Here is a 5,557-nt window from a genome sequence, read left to right as displayed (position 1 = left end):
CACAATTTGTGTCCTGATAGCTGACAATCATTTGCTTCCAGTTAACTAAAATCACCAGAAAAATGGCCTCACAACAACCAAACAGAAGCAATCACAATTTAAAAAAAAAATGCAAAACTTTTGGTGGCTACTGTATTCATACAGTCAGGTTTAGCTGAGCTGCCTTTATCATTTGGCACACAGTACAGTATCACAACATTTAATGTGGCTGCAGGGAAACTAGGCTGTACTTTTGGAGATGCATATAAAAATATTTTTGGTTTTGTCACTCGGCCTCAAAAAATTTAGTTACATATCTGGTAAAAACCCCTGAGCCCTCCTGAACCCTGCTGCTTTTCTGCCGTTTTGCACTGCGTCGCTCCATTGCAGAGATACTGCACTCCGAAAGCAACAAATGTGAGTATGTGAAATCTCTGCTTTGCAGTACAACTTTGCATTTTTTTAGTCTTATTTTGGAGTGCGCACTTTCACCCCTCCCTCCAAGACGCTGCCAATGATCACATGCTCGACTACTAGATCTTCTCCTGATCTGTGGAAGCAGAGAAGAAACAGCCCGTTGCACTACAAGCAGAGATTTCACATGCAGCGCTCCAAAAAACGCAAATGTGAATATCTCTGCAATGGAGCGACGCAGCAAAAAACGGAAAAGAGCTGCAGAATCGGGGGAGCTCAGGGACTTTTACAAGGTATTTAAGGAATCACCCTGTAAGAATTTAATTTTATCGTTCTGGGTCCAATTACTGGAAAGTGGATTGTATTATGTGTTGTGCACAGATATTACTCAGTATTGCAGGGTCTGATTACTGCACACTGGGGTCAGGTGGCTTTAGTGGTCCTATCACTGTCTTATTACAGTTTTTGTGGAGCATTATATGGCGGCACACGCAGTTTGGTACATGTGATGGGTCTCCTAACCATTTTCCTTCTGTATTTTTTTACAGAGAAGGACGGGAAGGCTTTCCATCCAACCTACGAGGAGAAGCTGAGGCTGGTGGCTCTGCACAAACAAGTCCTCCTGGGACCGTACAACCCCGACACGTGCCCCGAAGTCGGCTTCTTCGATGTCCTGGGCAACGATAGGAGGTAACGAACGTCGTGTGCTTTGTTTGTGTATCACATTCCTATAAAAAAAGTAGCCACTTTGTAAATAGCCTAACGCTTTCTTATCGTTTTGTATACACAGCACTGATGCAGATCTGTGTGTCTCCATGGTTACAGACTACACTACATATGTAGTCTGATCCTGCCATTGTATATTTTTCACCACTAAAGTAGCAGTCAGGGACTGCAGGGTGAACCTCATTACCATGAGCATTTATGGGAGCTGTGTACGCAAAACGGCAACAGATTTTCCATCATGGGCATGCATCGATCTGATGTGTCCAAAAAAAAAAATAGGAATTGAAATGCAAAGTTTAATAGAAAACTGCAGACTGTTTCTTGCATAAAACTGAACGACGACGCGTTTCTAACCTCTTCATAGAAGCCTTTGCTCCCTCTGAGCGTCGTTCACACACTGTCGTCTTTCTCACAGGAAAGAATGGACGGCCCTGGGCAACCTGAGCAAGCAGGAAGCCATGACGGAGTTTGTCACCCTCCTGAACAGATGCTGCCACCTCTTCTCCACATACGTCACGTCCCATAAAATAGAGAAAGAAGAGCAGTAGAGAAAAAGGTACTAATCCCTCCAATCCGTACATCCGGCATCGGTGCTGCACGGTAACTGCTGGTTTCCTCCCGAAACAGCGCCACACGTGTCCACAGGCTGTGCCTGGTATTGCAGCTCAGTTCTATTAAAGTGAATGGGGCTGAGCAGCAAGGTGACGCACAACCTGCAGACAGGTACCTGAAGACAACTCCAGCACTAATAGTTACTGGAGACGTTCTTAAAGGGACCGCTCTGCAGATTGTGCAGTGAACCCACCCAACTCTACCAGAAGAGGCGCTGGTGATGCTGATAGATAGGAGATGGTTTGCAGCGGTTTTCTATGGATGCCGGACCAGCGTCCTGCAAATCTTTCCGCTCCAGTCTATAGCAGAGGTTAACAGCAGTCGCTATCTCACAAGATAGATGATGATCGACATCTGGGTCACGTTTTTCCACACTTAAAGGGGTTGTCTGTTAGTTTAAAGGAGCTTTCTGTTTCCTGCAGCCAATCACTGGCAAGTACAGCATGAGACCGTAGAAACCAGTGATCGACTGCAGCAGTCACATGGATTATATACAACATCATCGCTGCAGGAAAAAAAGTGATGGCCGCCAGAGTGTGAGCACGGGAGAAGTGAAGGAGTCATCAGGCGAGAAATATTTGTTTTTTATGGGTCAATTTTGTAAAATTTCCAACTGCCTTAAGTGGTATCAAATCCCTATCATATCACTAACTTAAAGCCGCAGGAGTTCTTAAACTTTGACTAAGTTCAATACATAGAATCCAACCTGCAGTGTAAAGCATGGGGGACAAAACAGCAGTATGAGACTGACAGGACATGAGGCATCTTTCAGGTTACCTTCTACTCCAGTACAAATTGCAGTATACAGTGGTGGCCAAAAGTATTGGCACCCCTGCAATTCTGTCAGAGTGCCATGGGCTTTAAACTTCTTGATGACACTGCGCACGGAAGACACAGGAACATTCAGGTCTTTGGAGATGGACTTGTAGCCTTGAGATTGCTCATGCTTCCTCACAACTTGGTTTCTCAAGTCCTCAGACAGTTCTTTGGTCTTCTTTCTTTTCTCCATGCTCAATGTGGTACACACAAGGACACAGGACAGAGGTTGAGTCAACTTTAATCCATGTTAACTGGCTGCAAGTGTGATTTAGTTATTGCCAACACCTGTTAGGTGCCACAGGTAAGTTACAGGTGCTGTTAATTACACGTATTAGAGAAGCATCACATGATTTTTCAAACAGTGCCAATACTTTTGTCCACCCCCTTTTTTAGGTTGGGTGTGGAATTGTATCCAATTTGGCTTTAGGACAATTCTTTTTGTGTTTTTTCATTGAAGACAAATTAAATGAAGATAATAATACCAAAGAATTTGTGATTGCAATCATTTTCAGGAAGAAACGGAGTATTATCTGACAGAATTGCAGGGGTGCCAATACTTTTGGCCACCACTGTAGCTGGAGTCGGTGATTATGGATTTACGGAGCAGTCGGCATGTAAGACCGGAGGGATCATGGACCGGACTTCTGCTTTAAGTCCCAGGAAGTGAGAACGGTTGACGCTGCTGCAAAAATCATGTCCGACATAGTTCAGTGTAAAGCGTCATCTGCTGACTTTACAGGAGAGAAGAGGAGGAGCGGAGACGGCGGGAAGAGGAGGAGCGGCAGCGGCTGCAGCGAGAGGAGGAGAAGTGGAGGAAAGAAGAGGAGCAGAGGCTGCGGAGAGAGGAGGAAGAGAGGATGCGAGCGGAGGATGAACGGTTTAGAATGGAACAGCAGAAGTAAGTACTCCCATCGGAAGTCACTCATCTTTCTTAAAGGATATTTTTGGGTGGGTCACTCATTCAGGACCCTCGTAGTATGAGCCATAGTGCAAGGAGCAGTCTGTTGTATGCAATGCTGGTGACCGGTTGGAGGGTACATGCGCTGGGGTCACCAATAATGGGGTCCACGGAGCCCTGTCACATTCATTTTAATGGAAAATTACTAAAGCTCTGCCGGCCACAGGCAATGGCGGGTGCAGCAGTCATTAGGGCAGGATCGTGCATTTGTGTTTCAAATCTTAATTCTATTTTTTTTTTTTTGCAGGCAGCAGATCACGGCCGCCCTGAACTCGCAGACAGCGGTGCAGTTTCAGCAGTACGCAGCGCAGCAGTACCCGGGGAACTTCGAGCAACAGCAGCTCCTGATCCGGCAGCTGCAGGAACAGCACTACCAGCAGTACATGCAGCAGCTGTACCAAGTGCAGCTGGCTCAGCAACAGGTAGACGCAGCGCACAGACCCCCGAGCCTCGCTGCTCTGAGCTGCATTTACCTGTCGGACCATGTTCCCACGTAGCATAAATGCTGCAGGGTTTGTTTTTTTTTGCAGAAAATCCCCTGTGTTTAAAACGGTGTTTCCCAAACTCCAGTCCTCACAGCCCCCATAGGTCATGTTTTCAGGATTTCCTTAGTATTTCCATCACCTGTGTAATACTATCAAGGCATCAGGAATTCTCTCACCTGTGTAATACGAAGGAGATCCTGAAACATGACCTGTGGGGGCCGTGAGGACTGGAGTTTTGGAAACACTGGTTTAAAAGTTAGAGCAAACTTCTTGTGCTTCCCGGAAAACTCCTGGCCGCTGTGCATCTAAAGACGTTGCTGAAATTTGTGTTTTTTTGGTTTGTTTATTTTTTCCTGTGGAGTCGAAAAAATGCCCTCGCTTCTTGTACAGAATTAATAAAACCTTCAGATCTTCAACAATAAATGGGGTAAAAACAGCTGTAAAAATACGATAATCAGAGTAGATTGCTATTGCGGGTTTTGATGTAGAAAATAAACCCTGCACTTTACGCTCCCTGGAACCTGAACTAATTAACTAATTGATTTTAGTAAGAAAAAAATTGCGCGGCTGAGTCTTGCTCTTGATGGTGGCGGTGCGCTGAGTAGCTGGTTGATTAGATGCAGCGTTTATAAGTGGAAGACAGTGGGATTTGTGTGCAGCGTCTATTGGAGCCTGTGGTTGTCTGAAACGCTGCCTCATTAGAAGTTAAGCTTCTTTGTTCTTCCCCTCATGCTTTACACTGCAGTTTTGCTTCGCAGCATACAAGAAATGAAGAATGCTCATAAATGACGTGGTGTTACCCTCTCCTTACCCTCTCGGCCTTACAGAAACAGCAGGGGGCACTTTCGGCAGGAACCAGCTCCCCTGTCAGTTCTCCATCCAAGATGAACATGGGAAGCATCACCGTCTCCGGAGAAGCCCCCTCGGTCAACGGACAAACCCACCCACAAATAGACAATGCTGAGACAGAACTGGAGGCCGACCCCGCTGGAAGACCTGCTGGAGAACGGGCCTAAAGGTGCGTCCTATTGACCTCAGTGGGGTTGGGGTCTGTTGGGTGGACAATCAGACGATACCTGGACATTGGCTAATGGTTTATGTTTGCTCATTATTTTTCCACTTCCTTCTCTCTACAGAGTCCACGCCGGTCATTGCTGCCCCATCCACGTGGACAAGACCCCAAATTAAAGACTTCAAAGAGAAGATCCGGCAGGACGCGGACTCAGTCATCACCGTCGGAAGAGGAGAGATGGTCACAGTCCGGGTCCCCACACACGAGGAGGGCTCCTATCTTTTCTGGGAGTTTGCCACAGATAACTTTGACATTGGTTTTGGGGTTTACTTTGAATGGACAGACTCCCCAAACACGGCTGTGAGCGTGCACGTCAGCGAGTCCAGCGAGGACGAGGACGAAGGTACTTTGTACAATTTTCATACTTCATTCTTGTACAATAAATACTGTAGCAAGTCTTCACTGCGTCTCACCCCCTCTTCCTGAAGTGGTCGGGGGTCTCTCGAGAAGCAGCATCTTACCCCCTCGTTTTAAGGAGGTTGGGGCTCGAGA

At 46.4% G+C, this 5,557-nt stretch overlaps 1 long non-coding RNA gene across 1 annotated transcript; it reads left to right on the top strand.

Annotated features, from left to right (window-relative positions):
- The first annotated feature begins 959 nt into the window (after window positions 1-959).
- LOC141240619 (uncharacterized) lies at window positions 960-3,391 on the top strand. The gene is made up of 3 exons (XR_012305796.1): window positions 960-1,083; window positions 1,535-1,675; window positions 3,290-3,391. It is a non-coding gene; the product is annotated as an uncharacterized lncRNA (long non-coding RNA).
- The last annotated feature ends 2,166 nt before the right edge of the window (window positions 3,392-5,557 follow it).

This window comes from Phyllobates terribilis, unplaced genomic scaffold, assembly GCF_046119375.1.
Source record: "Phyllobates terribilis strain yellow unplaced genomic scaffold, ASM4611937v1 Scaffold_936__1_contigs__length_529275, whole genome shotgun sequence".
In the NCBI taxonomy this organism is placed as follows: Eukaryota; Metazoa; Chordata; class Amphibia; order Anura; family Dendrobatidae; genus Phyllobates; species Phyllobates terribilis.
This window is presented reverse-complemented; position numbering and strand designations above follow the sequence as displayed.